This window comes from Pteropus medius, unplaced genomic scaffold (assembly GCF_902729225.1).
Source record: "Pteropus medius unplaced genomic scaffold, Ma_sr-lr_union100, whole genome shotgun sequence".
Classification (NCBI taxonomy): Eukaryota; Metazoa; Chordata; class Mammalia; order Chiroptera; family Pteropodidae; genus Pteropus; species Pteropus medius.
In genome coordinates, this window is record NW_024345601.1 from 17766659 (window position 1) to 17784158 (window position 17500).

Consider the following 17500-nt stretch of genomic DNA (forward strand, 5'->3'; position numbering starts at 1 on the left):
AACTACATGAGCAACATACAAGTACTGAAGACAAAATAAGTTAACCTCTGGAAATGTCCATATCTATACTTTCGACATCGGAAAATTTTGGAAAAACACTAGGATTTACAAGCACACATTTATGCTCTTAGACTGATGCTGTCATCAGACAAAATATAGCTTCTCGAAAACACCATTGTTTATTTATAAGTGCAGGCTCCAAGTTTGCAGGAAATTCAGTTTGCATTGTATAAGACACCTATGGAGCAAAAAAGGCAAACAAAATGGGATGTATTATTTTAGTAAGCTCCAACATGCTATTTTGATAAGTGAGATGGCTTAGTATTTACTATTATTGGCAATGTAATGTAATAGTAATATTAAAAATAACAAAAGTGTGATACTATAATTTGCATTCTGTTATCCCATTTCCAATATTTTTTTTTCTTTTCAGTTCTCTGTTTGTGAATTATTGGCAGTTTCCTCATATTGTGTACAAAACTGAATGCAGACTCTTTTCTCTGCAAATATACTGATTTTTCTGTTCCCAGTACCTTGCCATCTCATACACTCAATGGGCTAAAGATTTTAGTCACAACTATTATTCTTTGTCTTTTTCCTTGTCCCCATACCATATCCATACCAGTAAATGACTAAACATTTTAATCATTTCTATGCATAACTCTTAAATATGTTCTCATGACAGTTTCAGTTCCCTCTTATTCCCCTTCTAATACCTTTCCAATTCACACTCCAGCTCCCCTCAATGTGACATCTCCTCTAGGTTGCTACCTCCTGCCATTCTAACTACTTCTCCATCCTCTGTTCTCAATATCACCCTCAATATCTGTCTAGGGGTTATCCTATTTTTCTCTAATTGTTGGTCTATTTGATTCTCTCCATCGTTCAACTGAAAATTCTTATTTATATCTCCAACTTCAAAACAATGTTTGTTTAAAGGTACTCATGCGATCTGATCATCTTCTACTTAAAAATCATTTTGTGACTCTCAGTTACCCACAGAATAACTTCCAACTTCTACGCGTGACAAAGCAAGCCCATACAAGCTATTCTTGACTGTATTTCTAGCATGCTGCCAAACCATTGTCATCACCCTGTAGACTTTTATATTTCTTTGCCTTTACACTTACATTTTCTCTGCCTAGAATATATCATCCTGCATCCTCTCACCCTCATGCCATGCCTTTGACCAGGCCCTCTCCACCTGGTAAACTTTTATACATCTTATAAACCCACTATAAATGTCATATTTCTGTGAAGCCTTATAATTCTTTGTACATATTTTACCAAATGTACTTATATGATTGTATTGAAAATTTATTATTTATTGTTTCCTTAGAGTTTAGCTCAGTGCCTGGAATATATCAGATGCTCTGTAAATATGGTTTGATTAAATGACTGTGTCCTGAGTTAATAGAATAGTATAGGTATAAAAGAAGAAAAGATTTAGTTTGAATACTGGTTCTAATAGTTACCCACTGTGTGACTTTAAGCTGGAGACTTAATAGCTCTCATCCTCAATTTACTTGTTTCTAAAATAGGGACAATAATTCGTGCCCAATAGGTTTGTGAGAATTAAACTGGGGAGCAGGAAAATGCCAGCCACAGAGCTGAGAACATATAGTTGCTCAATGAAAGGCAGATGTTATTATTAGCTATGGGAATCTTTCAAAAGTCAGCATTTACAGCTGGTTGGATTTTCAGGAGGCATGGTTTTACCTGGACTTTAAAGGAGGAATAAGACCTCGATAAAAGGAGATGAGACAGGAGTCACTGTAAGCAGAGGGAATAGCCTAAGCAAAGGTACAGGGGTAATCCAGACAGTGTTCTAAAGGAAGCAAGTAGACTAATGTGAGTGAAGGGTGGAGGTACGTGGAGCCAGCAGGCAGAAAGGTCCAGATGAGCGAGGGCCTCAAGTGCTAGATTGAGAGGCTGTTGACTTCTTTCCAGAACTGCTAAACTACTGCAGTCCCTTTAGAAAATTGTTCCTTGTGAATTTCTCACAACGTGATTTAATTGCTGTCCATTTAAAAGGAGCATCCTCACCCAAGTCCCCACCAATGGGAACACACATGTAAGTAGCACTTCGAGTTAAGCTGTGCCAGCCCCTCTCCACCATGTTATTTCATGGGAAACCTAATCACAGTGATCACCAGCTCCTCCAGGCACTGGAGAGCAGAACCCCTGAACCCTGCATACTTCTCTCCCGTGCTCCAAAAACAGAGACCATTCCCAACTGTCTCCTGTGGTCCTTCTGCATAGCAGGCTACCAGCGCCTGGAGGAGCTGCCGCAATTTCATTTCATCTTCAAATTTCATTTGTCAGCTTGTCAAAGAGAGGGGCCTTCTGAGCAGAGCATCAACTTCTCTATTTTGAACATGTGCCATCACCACTCATCATACTAAATGCCATTATTCATGAAGATATAGGGGACGATGGGAAAAGCTGTAATCTAAAATAATTCACTTTTATTTATTTTATTTATTCTTCTACTTAAATAAGGGAATTTAAGGAGGAAATGTGCATTTGTTATAGGAGACAGCATTCTGTTAGCTGGCTGAGGAACTGTCTAAAGAACAATGCATCTTTATAAGCAGTTTGTCACAACTAGTTAGTTTTTAATACCTTGAAGCTTTCACTACCTTTTTTTCTGAAATTGCAGTTTTTAGAGTAAAATGGGTGTTTCTTTGTAGGAAGTATGCTTTCTGGGAATATTGTGTGACCATTTTCCTATGTAATAGCTAAATTTGGCTACATTTTTAGTCATTCTAGACCAAAAAGCACATCTAGAGTCACTCTGTGTAATGCTTTAGCCACGAGCTGCATGTGACTATTCAACATTTGGAATGTGGCAAGGGAGACTTAAGATTAAATTTTTAATTTTTTAAAGTTTAATTTTTAAAATTTAAAAACATATTGGATTCAGTTATTGGAAAACTTTCAGTTATTGGAGAAACTTTGTTATATGAAGATACTTTTGTTAAAATTAAATTTTTTTCTTGTAGATTTACTTGCAATTGTAAGCAATAGTACAGAGAGATCCCACATATCCTTTTCTCAGTTTCTCCAATAATAACATCCTGTGAAACTATCGCATAAGATCACAACCAGGATGTTGACATTGATGTCGTTAGATTCAGAGCATTTCCATCACCACAAGGATCCCTCATGTGCTCTTTTATACTTTTATAGTCAAACCCACATCCTTCCACATGTTTTCCCACACCTGACCCTGGCAACCACTAATCTATTCTCCATTTCTGTAATTTTGTCATTGCTATAAGAATGCTATATAAATAAAATCATATAATAAGCATCTTTTTGTGTCTGGGTTCTTTTACTTAACTTATTTGAGATTTATCCACATGGTATGGATATAACACAGTTTATGTAATTTTCGATTTGTTGAAGGACATCTATAGTTTTCTAGTTTGGGGCTATTTTGAATAAAGCTACAGTAAACATAAGTTTTTGTGTAAGCATAAGTTTTTATTTAACTGGGATAAATGCCCAAGAGTGCCAGGTCATATGGTCATTCCGTATTTAGTTTCATAAGAGATTCCCAAATTGTTTTCAGAGTAGCTGTATCATTTTGCATTTCTACCAGCAGTGTATGAGTGAGCCACTTTTTCTGCTTCTTTGCCAGCATTTGGTGTTGTCACTATTTTTGTCTTTTCTATTCTGATAAGTATGTAGCATGAATGTACTTTTTCACTGTAAATTTTATGAAATCTATATTTCAAGTATTTGTAATGAAAATTTAGCATCCAAAATGAAATGTGCCATCGGTATAAAACACTCCCTGGATCTTGAAGATTCGGTACTAAAAATATAAAATATCTCAACAATGTTTTATATCAATAACATGTTGAAAGGGTTATAAGATACATTGGATTAAATAAAATATCTTTTTAAAATTAATCTCAACCTGTTCCTTTTTTGATGTTGTCGTGGCTACTAGAAAATTTAAAATTACATGGTGGCTCGCTATATTTCTGTTTAACAGTGTTGGTCTAGGCTGTAATGATCACAGAGCTCACCTGGGCCTCTAGATGGAGGGCCTTGTTTTATTTATTGCAGGAGGAAGCAAACATATTCTATGAAAGGCCAGCTAGTAAATATTTTAGACTTCATAGGCCATAAAATTTCTCTTTCTGAGTTTTCAACTACCCAGCTCTGCTGTTGTAGCACAAAACCAGTTATAGATAATTAAATGAATGAGCATGGCTGTGTTGCAATAAAACTTTATTTACAATAATAGTCAGCAGGCCCAAAGTTTCTAGTTTGCTTATGTGTCTATAATGAATATAAATAAGTGAACAACAACAAAAAAGCCTACACACATTGGCTGTATCAGATATACTGTAGTCAATGGAAAAGAAACCATTTTTGATAATAGATGGAATTTAACAGAGTTTGGATGAAAGAACTGAGAAGCAAAACAGGGGGTGGTGAACCATCTCAGAAATTATTAATCATGGGAAGCTGCTACCACCCCTAGATTTGGAGGGACAATGGATGGAGCCAGTGCTATGTTGGGGGCTGCCAGTCAAGGGCTGGGACTGCAGAGACAATGGCTATCACTATTTCAGACACAGTAGCTGCCAGGGTTTCCCTCCTGCCTTCTGCCCCTCAAGTCTGTACCAGTGCCTTGTAGTGGGTGGAAAGGAATCTGGGAAATGTAGTTCCCTACAATGTAGAACAGAGCCTGGGAAGCATGGAGAAGGGACCTGAGAACAATACCTTTTTAGTCCACAGGTTAATCCTAAAATTAAAGCAAACTGAGTAGCTTTGAGCTAGCCTGGTGGCCAAGAACAGCATTTTGTGCAGCATATTTCCTTCCTTTGTGTGGACTCTTTTCTAGTAGTTTTATTATTTAATTCCCCAGGTAAGATAGTCAAGAAAGAATAAGATAAAAAGCCCAAGGACCAGAGTACTCAGATGGAGTTATCAGTTTTGTCAGTAAATCATCAGGAGCATGTGAGATGTTATGGCAGTGATGGAGTGTGAGCTGGCAGTTTGTAGCTGGAGGAAGTGTAACAGTTTTTTCCCCCTGGGAAAAAAACCGATATAATATGAGATTAGAAAATAGGAAAACTGAATTTTACTTTAAAACCAACAAATGGACAAGACACATTTTCTTCCTTCTAGTTTTTTTTTCTTCTTTTTTTTACTATCTTAAGTAAAGTAAAATCTGTTTTGCTTCGATCTGTTCCTGAGTTCTAAGAGCTGACTTTGAAAATGTGAAGGTTAGGGCCACTGATGACATGTTCACTCATTTTCGAAGTTACATCCGTCCATTGAAAAGTCTCTCCTTTTTTCCTCATCGTATCCTGCGTAGTAGATGTTTTCCAGGTGTTTATAACGTTCACTTCATCGTATTTGTTTGAAGCGAGAAACTCCTTTCCCTTTTCTTTATATTTCTGTGTAGATAACATTCCTGGACTGATGATCTGTTGCGTCACTCTCTTCTCAGGAGACTGGGATAGACTTAACTGATTGGTATTTGGGAGAAGAATCTAGGCATGTGCCTCAAGCCCTCGTAGGCTCAGTTCTCAGAAAGCGTGTATTGGTATATGCTCTTCATTATGTGTTTGGGGATTTCACTACAGTGTAGGCATGCTTTTGTTCAAGAGCTGCCTGTCACAGGGAAGGAGATGGGGCTTAGTATTTGTAAGGCTACTTAGTTGAGGGTCTAAATTTATATTCTTTAATTAGCATCATTTATGAAAGTGATATTTAGATCTCCATACTGTTGATTCCTGGATTTGTTTCTCAGTCAATTTCAAATTTAGGAAAAGGGGGATGTGATATACTTATTGGGCCCCTCTAATACCTCCAAAATTAAGCACCTTCTCTCATTATAATAGGGACAACCTGAAAGCAAGAAACATATATTAACATACCCTCATTAAAAGTTAATGTTTAATTCATAACCTGGGTTACATATTCTGCTGAAAGTATACACAAACACAGGTGCGCGCACACACTCACACATGCATACTTTTCCTAGTTTTCCCACATATAGACCTCTTAATATTACCCCAGTGTTCCACATTGCAGCAAATAACACCACCATCCATTCAGCTTTTGAGGCCAAACATATAAGTATCATTGGTTTTTCATTTTTTACCCATAATATCTAATCCGTGGATATTTTCTTCATCCATGATATCCATATGCAAGCCATTTCCCTCTAGCTGCAAGATATAGCCTAGTTTGACCACATCTCACTACCCACACCACTCCCTTTCTAGACAAACCACCATTATCTCACACCTAGAGTCATGTAGTAGCCTCATAACTGATCTTATTCTTTCACTTTGCCTACTTAAAGTCATTATCCATGTAGCCAGAAGGATAAACTAGATCAGGGATCCTCAACCCTCGGGGCTGTGGACCAGTACTGGTCAATGGCCTGTTAGGAACTGGGCCGCACAGCAGAAGGTGAGCGTCAGGCCAGGGAACGAAGCTTCATCTGTATTTGCAGCTGCTCCCCAGTGCTAGCATCACCGCCTCAGCTCCACCTCAGATCATCAGGCGTTAGATTATCATCGCAGCACTGGTACCCGGTACCAAAATGTTTGAGACCATTGAACTAGATAATTTATGTCCTTTTGCTTAAAACTTCCCAACAGTTTCCTGCTAGACTTAAAAATTCATCCAGTCTTCTCACCAAGCCAGTACTAGTCACACACGAGCTAGCCCTATCTCTGTCCCTTTTCTCTCTATTGCTTCTCTGACATTGGCCTTCTTGCTCTTTCTTAAAAGCATAAAATTGGTTTATAACTTAAGAGTGTTATATACTATAATTATTGTCTCAAATGCTTGCTCCACAGATTTGGCCAGACCTCTCCTTTCTCAACTAAAATATAACCTCTTGAGAGAGACCTGATTTCTATTTCAATTAAGCATCCCAACTAATTGGGCTATAGTTATCCATCACTCTGTTTTAGTTTCTTTCTAGAACTTCACTATTTGTAACCTTATGTTTAGATGTGGATTATTTAGGGTAATAATTATTAAGTGATGGTAATAAAAAGAGTCCCCAAATGGTATCATAGTTCTACCACTATAGAAGTTTATTTATTGCTCATGCAATAATTCAAGATGAGTATTCCTGTTTGCAGACAACTCAACTCCATGTGTGGATTCAGATGCCTTTCGCCTTGTGGCTGTGCTATTTTTTAGAGTCTGAAGTCAGCAAAGGGGGAAAATAAGTGTAGGAGAAGAATGCTCATTTCTTAAAATGTTTAGACCCGAACTGGCATATATTACCTACCTGTAAGGAAGCTGAGGTGATGGCACATAGAGTTCCTAACTGGCAAGCTGCTAACCACCAATAATAATAGCCCATGGAATGAGAGAAACAAATTTAGTTGGGAATTAGACACTTCTGCCACATCTGTTCTTCTTAAGTATTTGAGAGTCCAAGATTTTGTAAAGGCCATCTTTATGATTTCTTTGGCAATAAAGTATCCTCAAAATTTAGTAGTCTTTTGACCTGTTTGCTTCCAATCAATGTTGTGTGTCTATACCTCTGTCCACAGTTTTTTCCTATACAGTGAACCCTCGACATCACTGATAAGTTTTTGGAACTACAGCAAAATGACATATAAAGGAACTAAGTTTAGCACAGGCTAATTGATGTAAATAAGAGTTAAATTTCTTTACCATCTCAGCAACATTATAATAAAACAAAGTCGAATAAAATGACATTATTCAAGGACCTCCTTTTTGAGACTGCTCTTTTTTCTTCCTAAAAGCTATGCCTCTCACCCTCGGCCTTATGGTAGCCACCTAAAATAATATGTATGTTGGAAAGCAACACCTATAATCTTATTTTCATTTCTAGCTTAGTCTATTTGTTTAAATTATAATTTCTAATAAGCACTTGTCCTCTTTTTTCATTTTCATCTCCTGATATTTATGGTAATTGATCATTTGTCTCTCCATCCTAACAAGTCTCTTAATTTCTGTTTGTTAAGCAGTCAATTTTCCTCTGAGCTTATTAGCTTCTTACAGTACATTGGAAAATGCAGTAACTATAACCTGACACAAGCTAATACTCAAAAGTTAAGCTCCCTGTTAAGGCTAAGTAGGTGCTTTGTCAATTCTCTCAGTTGTTGTAGGCAGCAGTGTTCTCAAATACTTTGTAACTGTATAATATAGGTCTTCATATTTCTAGCCTGTGATCACTGTACCATGCTACTCACTGCTTGGCCATTAAATTAATGCCACATTTTTAGGTTATTTTCATAGCAGCACCCAAATCATGGTACTGTATTCTATATTGTTTAGAATAGTGTTAAGCTGCTGTAACAAATAGACCTCACAATATAAATAGCTTAAGCCATAGCTGACTATCACCCACAGGAAGTCCAGGGTATGTCTTCCTAGTTAGCAGGCGTCTTTCCTCCAAGTAGTGATTGGAGACTTGGGGACTAAGGCAACATCTATGTGGAGGTTCCTCTTAGGACTTTATTATTATCTCCATTCAGATTACAAGGGATGAAGAGAAGTGAGAATTTTACCCTACATCTGATTCCTTGAAGCTTTGGCTTAAAAGGGACATGAATCTCTTTAACTAACATTCTATCATCAAATAGTCATATGATGACATTTATATGTAAGGGGGCTGATTAATCCTGACTGAAAAACTGCTTTCTATTGACAAATATATTCTATGGAGGAGGAAATATGTATTTTGGTGGACTTTCAGCCATCTTTGCCACATGCAGACATGTGCTTAAGTTTCTGTCGATCTTATATCTTGATTAAAATGTAAGCTCTAGCTGCCCAGGGACTTTCTGTTCGTTCATTGTTATATTCCCAGAACAGAGAGCAATGTCATGATTAGAGTAGTCATTCAATAAATATTTGTAGAAGGAATGACATAATAATTAATAAATTGGATTCTGGGGTTCATAATTCTGACTCTAGCATTTATCATGAACTCAAGGTGATAGCTTCAGTTTCTTTATCATCAAAGAGTAAAATCACATTATCTACCTTATTAAGTGAAGATCAAATGAGATAATGTATATATGGCACTTAGCAATGGTCCCAGCACATAGTAAGAGTTCAGTAAACGTTAGCTACTTTTATTATTATTATTCCTGATATTGTATATGCATATATGTCTATTCAAATGTACCATACCATGAAATTTTGAGAATAATTGAATAAAATTTTACTTCTGGAATTAAAACAGTTTCCTTTATTAAAATGGTTGTTTTGAACCTTAGGAAGAATTTGATGTTAAAACAATTCACTGTTTTGGATTCATAAATTTAGAGGGTTATATTCCAACCTGAAGCGAATTGAGAGCCTCACACAGGAGCGTATATATGTAACCATACAGTACTTAGATAGTCATTTTGATAAAATCACAAAGCACATGGCAGGGATCCCTCTTATCCTTTAAACTGAGTATGGAGGAAATGACCTGTAGATCACATTTTATGGAAAAATATATTATTGACAAGTTATCAAAAAAATAGCTACCTTTATAAAATATATCATTTAAGAAGGAAATTTCATTGTTGTTTCAGAAACCTGATATTATATGATCTTTATTCAACACATTCAGGAAATGAGAAAACATCTAAACTTTCAGATATTCGGTAAACGTTAATTCAATGCCTGCCATGTTCCAATCACTATGCTAGACACTGAGAGTACAATGGTGAGCTAGGAAGAGATGAGTTAGAGTCTGGAAGGTATATAAACAAGTAAATGAGAAAATGGAATGCCACATTATAAGTGCCATGATAGGAAAGTGCAGCATCTTATGCACACTCTCACGAAGGGCATCTGCTAGAGTTATGGGGTCCCAGATGTTTTCCCAGAGGAAATCACATGTAAACATAGGCCTGGAAAATAAGTAGAGGCTAGTCAGATAAACAAAGCTTTGCCTTTTCCTGATGATTTAAAATTGACATTTTACTTATTTTAAATTAATTTATATTGACGAATATGGAAAATTTTATTTTATTTTATTTTATTTATTTTTTATTTGATTTGATTTTTTTTAGGCTAGGCAACCCTTGGTTGACCTCACAGATTGCAAGGAACTTGTCAGTTTACAATCCTTTATCTATCTATCTATCTATCTATCTATCTATCTATCTATCTATTTATTTATTTATTTAATTCATTTTTTACACCTACAGCACCTGGTCTTCCTAGGTGGTCTCCCATCCAAATACTAACCAGGCCTGGCCTTGCTTAGCTTCTGAGATCAGACGAGATCGGGCTTGTTCAGGGTGGCATGGCCGTAGACCAAATATGGAAAATTTTAAAGATGTATGTATATATTTTCCATATCCCATCAACCAAAAAAACCACTGTTAATATTCCAGTGTATTTCATTCCTGTATTTCTGTGTGAATTTTATATAATTGAAATAGTATTATATAAAATATTTTCCTCTTTTGTCACTTAAAATAATATTAGAAGCATTTTCCAGTTTCTTTATAAGCATTCTTTTAATGGCTAACAGATATCCGATCTTGTGGGAAAATCCATCCTCACTATTGTACTTTTAGATTATTTCTATTTTTTAAGATTTTGAAAAATCATTGGGAATTAATACTCTGTTTTAAAGACATTCAAAGGTATGCCAACATAGTTGTCATAACATGGCAAAGTCTATACCTCCTGAAAAGTAAAATTAATTTTACTCTTAAAAATAGTAGAATTAATTTTCCTTGGCTACTATGACTGCAAAAGTAGAATCTTCTGATATTTATAATCTTTCTAGATTTCTCTTCCTAGAATCAGTTTCTTGTTGAGTGTTCCTGTGTTATGTGAACCAAGGGGTCCTTCAAAATGTCGGTCAATATTGGAACAGTTGATTGTGGGATTTCTTGAAGCCCTTAATATGCTAACATGAATGGCTAACCTACAAGAGTGGAGGTGTATCACTATATCGTGATTTCTAAAGCTATTTGATCATGGTATCCTGTTTATATAGAGCTTCTCACATGACTAGTGTTCCATGGAGCATAGCTTTGGAAAGAATGATTTAGTTGCTAGTTAACACATTATAGTAGCTAAAGTGGGAAGGATTCTGCCTTAATTTAACTCATATTACTCAAATATTTGTGCTCTGTATAAAACTGCTACACCCCGTGGGACACATGTTTGAATATGAGAAGCAGCACCTGCCCTTAAGAGTTTTTTAGTGTATCAAGATAATTGTGTGTGTGTACACGTGTGCATGAGAGAGAGAGAGAGAGAAAGAGAGAGAGTGCGTGTGTGAGCACATGAGTGCCTGAATGTATGTATGTAAAGAGGGTTAGTGATATAAACACAAATATAAAATGTTTATTGTATACAGACCACAATAAATACTCCAGGAGAAGGACATACAGGATACTTAAAGAAAGGAAATCTCACATCCTCACACCTCCTTGAAAGGCTTAGAAAAACACATTTTAACATTTATATGGGTGTTAGGGTGATTCCTTTGGAGCTCTTTATCATTAGTGATATAAAGTATTGGGTTACGTTTATCCAGAATATTTTCAGATATAAGTCAAAAAGGCATGACCTACTGGTTAAGAGTTTGGGCAGTGAGTCAGAAAATTGTGGATGTAGATCGAGCTCTACAATTCAGGAACTGTGTGACTTTGAAAAGATACTCTAACTTTGCTAGGTACCAGCTTCCCACGGGGAAATGATCAGTGCATCTGAAGATTTAGAAACATATTTTAAGCACATGGCACAAAGTAAATGCTCAATAAACACTGGGTTGTAGTTGTTGTCATTACTATATTTTTTAATATTTCTCCCTCTGCTACCTGCATATGATGACAAACTAAAGTGAAATTTCAAGTAGCAACAAATATTGATGAACATTTACCAATTCTCTATTGAAAGAAGTTTCAGTAGTCTTACTTTCATTGGAGCCCTTGCGTTTTTTCACACTTTGCCAGAGGCAGTATGATGGATGAAACTGGACTGTAGTCTGTCTCCCTGAGGGCAGGGACAGATAAGTTTTGCTCATAGCATATATCCAGTGAGTAGCACATACCTAGCTCATAGTAAGACCTCATTTAGTGTATCCGCAAAGGCAAATAATCAAAATAGTTGTTAAACATATTCACTTTTAAATTACCCATGCTACCACATCACATTCTTTTACTCATTTATTACATCATTGACTAACCATTGCATACTTTTGAATGAGCTTGAATAGGGTCTCAGAAACCTTCTTACACAGCATTCCAAGAGTACCCTGATAAGTTGAGGCATGAAGTTAAAAAAGTATCTGTCACTCTGTGTTAATATTTGACCTCAGATCTTTTGTTTATCCCTTAGCTCCCTACTTGGACTTGCTGGTCTCCCTAAAGAGATTACATTTCTTCAAGGACAGAAGCCCTGTCATAGTCATCTCTATGCTAGTGCCTGACACTGTACCAAGCACCTACCTAATAGGTACTGAGGAAGTATTTTTTGAGTTTATGAGGAAACGAGTGTTTCCCAGCTAGTGACTTATCTCATAATATTCTGTTATCTATCCCAGGTCTTTCCCCAAAGGGAAAGGCATCTCCAGCAGGTGATTTACACCCCCCCCCACCCCCTCCTCCCGTCACCAATGTCCGATTCTCCTAGAATAGCCTCTTTACTACTTTGGGGGAATGTATTAGAACACTTAGTAAAATCAACTTTTCATAGAATTTGGCACAAAATTTTCTCCAGGCTGGAGATAATAATTTAAATTTAACAAAGGACTTGAAGTGCTCCTTGTGTCACACATGTTTCTGAAAAATTGCTTGAAAGGTAAATTTTTCCAAAATTGGATTATAGTTTAAATGCATATTGGAGCCAGCTGACAGATCATTTGCAAAGCATAAAATATGATGTAATATACCCTCTAATTTGTCACTTTTATAATTCTGATTTTTATGTCTAGCAAAGTTAAGATTATATGGTACCCTTGGAAATAAACCGCAATGGATATTTGAAGTTTTCAGAGTTTTTTGATTTTTTCCTTTATGTATTTTCCTTATTTTTTCCCAGGGTCATTTGTGGTTCCATACAGATTTTAGGATTGTGTGTTCTTTTTCTATGAAAATGCTAATAGGATTTTGATAGGGATTGTATTGCCTCTATAGCTTGTTTTAGGTAAAATGGGCATATTAACAATGTTAATTCACCAATTCATGAATACATAGTGTCTTTCCATTCCTTTGTGTCTTCAATTTCTTTAAACAATATCTTATAGTTTTTGGTGTAGAGGTCCTTCACTGCCTTTGTTAAATTTATTCCTGGTTATTTTATTATGTTTATTGCAATTGTACGTGGGATTATTTTCTTAATTTCTCCTTCCGGTATTTTGTTGTTGGTATATAGAAATGCAGCAGATTTTTTATATTTATTTTGTATTGTGCCACCTTGCTGTTTTCGTTTATTGTTTCTAATAGATTTTTGGTGGGATTTTTATGGTTTTCTCTATGTAGAATCATGTCATATGCAAATAGTGACAGTTTCTACTTTTTACATCTCAATTTGAATATTTTAATTTCTTATTCTTCCCTAATTGATCTGGCTAGGACTTACAGTACTATGTTGAATATAGTGGCAAGAAGGGCATTCTTGTCTCATTCCTAATCTTAGAGGAGAAGCTTTTAGTTTTTCACCATTGAGTATCATCTTAGCTGTGGGTTTGTCATATATAGCCTTTATTATCTTGAGATACTTTCCTTCTATACCCATCTTATGGAGTGTTTTTATCATACATGTATGTTGTATCTTGTCAGATGCTTTTTCTGCATCTGTTGAGATGGTCATATGATTTTTATCTTTTATTTTGTTAACGTGGTACATCATGTTGATTGATTTGTGGATGTTGTGCCATCCTTGCATCTCTCGAATGAATCCTACTTGATTGTGTTGTATGATCTTTTTAATGTATTATTGTATTTGATTTGATAGTATTTTGTTTAGGATTTTTGCATGCATGTTCATCAGAGATATTGGCCTGTAATTTTCTTTTTCTTTGTGTGTGTGTGTGTGTGTGTGTGAGAGAGAGAGAGAGAGAGAGAGAGAGAGCGAGAGAGAGAGAGAGAGAGCGAGCGAGCGAGAGAGCGCGAGCGCGCGCGCACGTGAGGGAGAGATATCTTTGCCTGGTCCTGGTATCAGAGTAAGGGTAATGTTAGCCTTGTGAAATGAATTAGAAAACATTCACTCCTCATTTTTTTTTGGAGGAGGTTGAGAAGGTATTAAATCTTCTTTGAATGTTTGATAAAATTCACCAGTGAAGCCATCTAGTCCTGGACTTTTGTTTCTTGGGAGGATTTTGATGACTGTTTCAGCTTCCTTATTAGTGATCAGTTTAGTAAGGTTATCCAGTTCTTTATGATTCAGTCTGGGAAGGTTGTATTCTAAGAATTTGTCCATTTCTTCAGGTAGGCCTATAATGCTATAAATTTCTCTCTTAATACCACTTTTGCTGCATTCCCCAAATTTTGGTATGCTGTTTTTCCTTTTCATTTGTCTCTATGTATCTTTTGATCTCTTTTTTCTTCTTTGACCCAATAAGTTGTTCAGTAGCATGTTGTTTAATCTCCACATATTTGTTGTTTTTCCAGCTTTATTCTTGTAGTTGATTTCCAGTTTTATACTGTTGTGGTCAGAAAAATATCTTTGGTATAATTTTAGTCTTCTTAACTTTATTGAGATTACTTTTGTGTTCCAACATGTTCCATGTGCACTTGAGAAGGATGTGTATTCAGTTTTTTGAAGATGGGAAGTTCTATAAATATCAATTAATCTAATGTGTCATTTAAGGCTGATATTTTCTTATTTATTTTCTGTCCAGATGATCTATCTATTGCTCAAAGTGGGGTAGTCAACTCTCCTGTATTTTTGTCAGTTTCTTCCTTTAGGTCTATTAGTAATTGCTTTATATATTTTGTTGCTCCCAGGTTGGGTACATATATATTAATAAGTATTATGTCTTCTTGAGGAATTGTCATTATCATTATAAAATGTCTGTTTTGTCTCTTGTTATCTTTTTTATCTGGAAATTTATTTTATCTAATATAAGTGTGGTTATACCCACTTTTCTCTCAATGCCATTTGCTTTGAGTATCTCCTTTATGTATTTTTAAATGGCTATTTCAGATGGAAATATTTGTGGAATATGTTTATGTGTCTCTGCTTTATTCAACTGAGGCTATTGGGCAGAATTTAATTTTTTCAAATGACTCAAGTTCATCATTATGGAACAACTAATGTTTGTTGAAATTCAGTTATATCAGTTGGTTATTACTTGATAACAAATATGCTAAAATTCAGTGGCTTAAACCAATATAATTATATTATCGTGTATGTACCTACACATATGTTACAGTGGTTCTGCTGACCTGGGCTGGACCCAGCTAATCTGCGCAGGACTTGCTCTTGCATTTCTAGTCAGCTAGAGGGTCTGCTGGATGTTGGGAAATCTAAGATGTTCATAACTGGTGTAATTCATTTCTGCTCTCTGTAGCACCTCATCCTCAATCAGACTAGCCTGGGCTGGTTCATGTGGTAGTGACAGGAGTACACAAGAATCTGGAATACATAAGGCTTCTTGAGACCTCCCTCAGAATAGGCACAGTCATTTCCATTGCATTATTTTGGCCAAAGTAGTCATGAGGTTAGCCCAGTTTCAGGGGATGGAGAAGTAAATTCTCCATTTTGATGGAATTGCTGCAAAGTCATATTGCAAAGGGTATAGATATAGGAAGGGTTGAAAACATGGATCTGTTTCTTACAAACAACTTACTACAACATCATCCAGAAAGAATGAGCTCCAGGAGTATCAGTTCCTGATGCTAACTGATCTCAAGTGTGTGACCTTTGAGCCCTACTACTTGCATTTGAGGGGCATGTGTGTCCCTTTTCTTTTCATCAAGTTTTTTATGTTAACTTTGCTGTTGATATATCTGCTTCTCACAGCCATTTAACTATGTGTCTCTCTTTTCAAATTTTTCTTCGAATCTCTTGATTGGAAGCCAGTTGACCAATATCTGTTAGGAATCTGTGAAAGCAAGTATCAGAAGGTTTTATGGTGTGAGAAGCTCTCCTGTTGAAGATGCATTTTCACAACTCGGAAGCTTAGCTTTTTGCTACTAGAAGATATTGTAGAGAGGTGTGTTTCTAGGTTATTAGGGCAAGGTTCTAAATAAGAGAAGTGTTACTATATTGTTTTATTTCCCATAAATGAACACATTTCATGTATTTCACAATGAATTCTAACAGGAAGGACAGGAATGGTGCTCATGTTTTTTCACACCTGTCTATCTCCAGGTCCTAGTACATGGTCAAGGGCTCATTCTAGGTAGAGTGAATGAATAAATGCACAGATGTTTGTAGTACTTTTAAACCTAAGCAGAATTGTGAAAATCTCCAGTGTTTTCTGTGTTTGTAAAAAAAAAATGCAGGTAATACTTCCTTGCCTCTGAGGGATATTACAAAGATTAACTAATGTCAGGAAAAGGCTTTGATATCCCTAAATGAAGGGCATCCCATAACTATAACGTTTTATTGTTATAATAACATAAAATGCTTTTTGGGACATCTAGCGCATGTATTTTCCATAAAATTAATCCATAAATCATGTATAAAATGTATCAAATCCAAAAGCAATAGCTTTGACCTTAGAATTGCTGCAGCTGTAGTTTTATGATATACTACCTACTACATAAGCAGTACTCTGAAGTACATAAAGTGTGCTTCCATATATTCTAAGTATGCAAACACTTAAAACAAATGATTGTGTACTTTAATAAAAAAGAAGAAACAATTCAGAGATTTTCATATGCAATTTTAAGTATTTTTCAGATATTGTCACAAATCCTGAAAATTTTGGTCATTTTCACTAATTCACATGAAATACTCACTATTCGCTTAAAAATGTTCAGTAGAATTACCTTATGATTTATTTTTTTGAAAGGTGATCTTCGTGTCCTGATGTTTCTGCTTAATAGCTGGTTACATACAGAGCCGTTAATGTCCTCAGAGCTTTTAATAAAATGTCAGCGTACTTAATCTTTTTGTTACATCTTTGTTTTATGTCATCAACATGGTAAATGTAATATTCACAATTTTTCAGAGAAACACTCATTTCTCCTCCTCATTTACCCTATCAAACTTATGAGTAACTAACTGTAAATGATGGAAATATATTATCATTACCAGTATTGCCAGAGTGATTATTTACTTCAATATCTTTGAAGGAGTATTACAGCTTTCTGTATGATTTTCAAAAACATAAAAAGACATATCTGTCAGAAGTAGACTTTTACTTAAATATTAGGGTTATTTTCAAAGACCTCCAACTGCTGTATAGTGTCTGTAGAACATTATTCTGCAAGCATTAAATCAGAATGGTATGTGCATTCCTTTCCCAGAGGGACTTAGCTGAGTAGGAGAATATCACTGAAAGGGTATCTCTATCACAGATGCAAGATAACCTTTAAATATTTGCATAGTGTAATACCAG

The 17500-nt window shown here is 35.7% G+C and overlaps 1 protein-coding gene and 1 pseudogene across 2 annotated transcripts in view; one reads left to right on the forward strand and one right to left on the reverse strand.

Moving 5' to 3' along the window:
- THSD7B (thrombospondin type 1 domain containing 7B) overlaps positions 1 to 17500 on the forward strand; it is a 742175-nt gene that overhangs the window by 218762 nt on the left and 505913 nt on the right. The window lies entirely within an intron of this gene.
- LOC120612011 (uncharacterized) lies at positions 10167 to 10285 on the reverse strand (annotated as a pseudogene).